Consider the following 2,792-nt stretch of genomic DNA (forward strand, 5'->3'; position numbering starts at 1 on the left):
CAGTTTCAACTTAGATGCAGGATTCAATTCCCTCTTTCAAATTTTACCCCAAAACCACTCACAAAAGACTTTCATACCTATGTCAGACTTGACCGAAGTGTGGGGAGACAGGGAAAACGTTTTTTGGGGGTCAGTACCTGTTAAAAGGTGGGGAAAGTTAGCACATTTACAAGCATGAGAGACCAAAAATTAGATTAAATTGATACAAATAGCTTGTAGAAAATATGTTAAAGCCTTGTTTGAGGGATAAAAAAAAAACACAATAAACTGCATATATTTAAAGTGAAGATAGTGAGCAAGCCCCTCCCCTGATCCCCACACACACAAGGTTTCCTCCTCCCGCAACCCTTGATCTGCTTCCTGTTACTGTGGGTTGGTTTTCATTCCCTAGAGTTTTGTATAAATGGAATCATGCATATGTACTCTTTCTGATACAGAGAGGTTTTACATCTCAGAAATGCAAACAGCTTCATATTGAATATTTAACATACTTATTCTTTAAAAGTGCTTTGCCCACTCCACCATAGTGCTCTGCAGCACTCACACCTCTGGGCTACTTTACTTTCCACTGCTCCTGAATTAAGTCTCAATTTTAATGCAGAGCCACTCACCTATCTTTTCTGTCCCTTGACTTCTGTTAGTCTGTATCCCTAGAGATTTACCAAAGTAATTTCCTGAACAAAGGAGAGTTCCCTCCCTAAGATCAATTTCAGTTTAAACTGTTAGGGTAAATTTTTCTATCCTCTTATGCCTTGTGTATGAGTGTGTTCATGTGTATGTAAGTATACATGTGAACATACACTGTGTGGAAGTGTGTAGGAGTATTTGTAGTGTGTGTGTTTGTGTGTGTGTGTGTGTGTCTGTGTGTGCGTGCATGCACATTTTGGAGCAGAAGTATAAATGGTGCAAAAGAAGCTATTTTTTTTTTTAACATTTATTGATGCCTACCAGTAACAGATACTAGGCTAAGTGCTTTAATACATGATCACATTTAGTCTGAGGCTAAATTGTCCACAGACAAAGACAAAGCTAAACCTCAAGTCTCTTGGACTCCAAACTTGGTACCCATTTCTCTGTACTGGAAATGATGAAGAGGTTAACTTTTTGCCATCCTGAGTGGATTAGGAGTAGCTGCTTGGAGCGTTGTGTTGAGAAAGACAATGAAACTGAGTCTGGGCTCAGCAGGGAGACTGGCACAAGTGATTAATGATGTATGCCATGGGTGCAGGTGTGGAAGTGATGTCTGCATGTCATCCTTGTTTTATACTATGCATTTTTAGTCCTCCCAGTCTTGCAAGTTAAGTTATTATTCTTCAGCAACAGGTGATTCAAGGCCTTGATCTCTGAAGGAGAACCCTCAAGGGTATCCCAAATTGGTTGGCCCTATTTTATGGCTTCTCTTTGGCAGAGTTTCATTCTACCCTTGGTCCCTACATTTGGTGTTGCTTTCCAGGAGCTGTTCTCCTATGAGAGCTCTCCTCATAGTCTCTTTCCAGCTTTTCCTCTGCAGGAATCCAGGTTCCCAAGACCACCATCTTGCTCCTCTCCCAAGCATTGCAGCTCCCTGGCCAGGCATCCGGAGCTCAGGGTCATGCTTGGTTAGAACAATGCTCTCAGACCTCAAGTTGAGTGCTCTGCTTACTCTTGCCTCTCTTACACTATTTTCGATATCCTTCTTCAGCTCCACTGCCATTCCCTAGTCCAATCACCATTATCTCTCACATGCATCACCACAGAAACTACTTCTATTCTTACCTCCCAAAAGCCCATTCTTCTCGAGGGAGCAGGAAGAATCCTTCTAAAATGTCCACGAGATCATGCTCCTCGTCACTTCATAATTGCTTAGTGGTTTCCATCCTATTAAGTTTAAACTCTAGCTTCTTTCCATAGAGGCCTCTGGTGTGGGCCCTTCCTCTCTCTCAGCTTTCATCATTCTCTCCACTACAGCTATACTGGCCTTCTCTGTGCAGTGTGAACATACCAAACTCAATTTTGTTTCAGGCTTTTGCCACTTGCTTAAATGCCACCTCCTTGGAGCAGTTGTCCCTGGTTTCCCTATCTAAAGTTGACGCACACTCCCACAACTGTCACACCCTCATTTCTTTCTGAGTACTTATCACAAGATTATAATATGCCAGATGATAAGCTCCATAGGAACAGGATTCTGTCTTTATTTGTTCACCTTTCAATCTAGAACAATGTCAGACACATAGAGAGCACCAAATATCTGTGGAAGGAATAAATTCAAAGCCCTTTATTATAAGCCTCCTCAAATTGTTTATGAAATTGGAGAGGAATAATAAATGGAAAAGGTATAAATATCTAGGCAATCTTGCACAAGCCATTTAACTAGCTTGGACTTCTTGTTTGCACACAGCTTGTCCTACACACTGTACTGAGCCAAGGGCTGGTGACTAGATATGGGAAGCACTGTACCCAGGGCCCAGGACACCTTTAGGCTTCTTGGAATTTTGCCTGGGGGTGAGGGTAGTGGTCAGCACTTTGTGCTTGGTCCCAGGGGCTGTAGCTTTGGGTCTCTGAGCCACCTGTTTTTCCCTGCTCCAGGCCAAAACCAGAACTGGCATGGAGTCTCCCACCTCAAGCTTCTTTCTCTCTTTTTCTCACCCCTCTCTGTCCAGTTCCAAGCTCCAGCTGGAGTCCCTTCTCACCTCCTTCCTGAGAGCCTCAGAGCCCTCAAGTTAAAGGTTCTGGGTGCTACCACATCAAGCACTACTGAAGGAAGAGTAGGAGTGAAGAAATTTAGAGCAAGGGTTGCTCCCTCCCCAGGCCTG

Source organism: Rousettus aegyptiacus, unplaced genomic scaffold (genome assembly GCF_014176215.1).
Source record: "Rousettus aegyptiacus isolate mRouAeg1 unplaced genomic scaffold, mRouAeg1.p scaffold_m13_p_5, whole genome shotgun sequence".
NCBI lineage: Eukaryota > Metazoa > Chordata > Mammalia > Chiroptera > Pteropodidae > Rousettus > Rousettus aegyptiacus.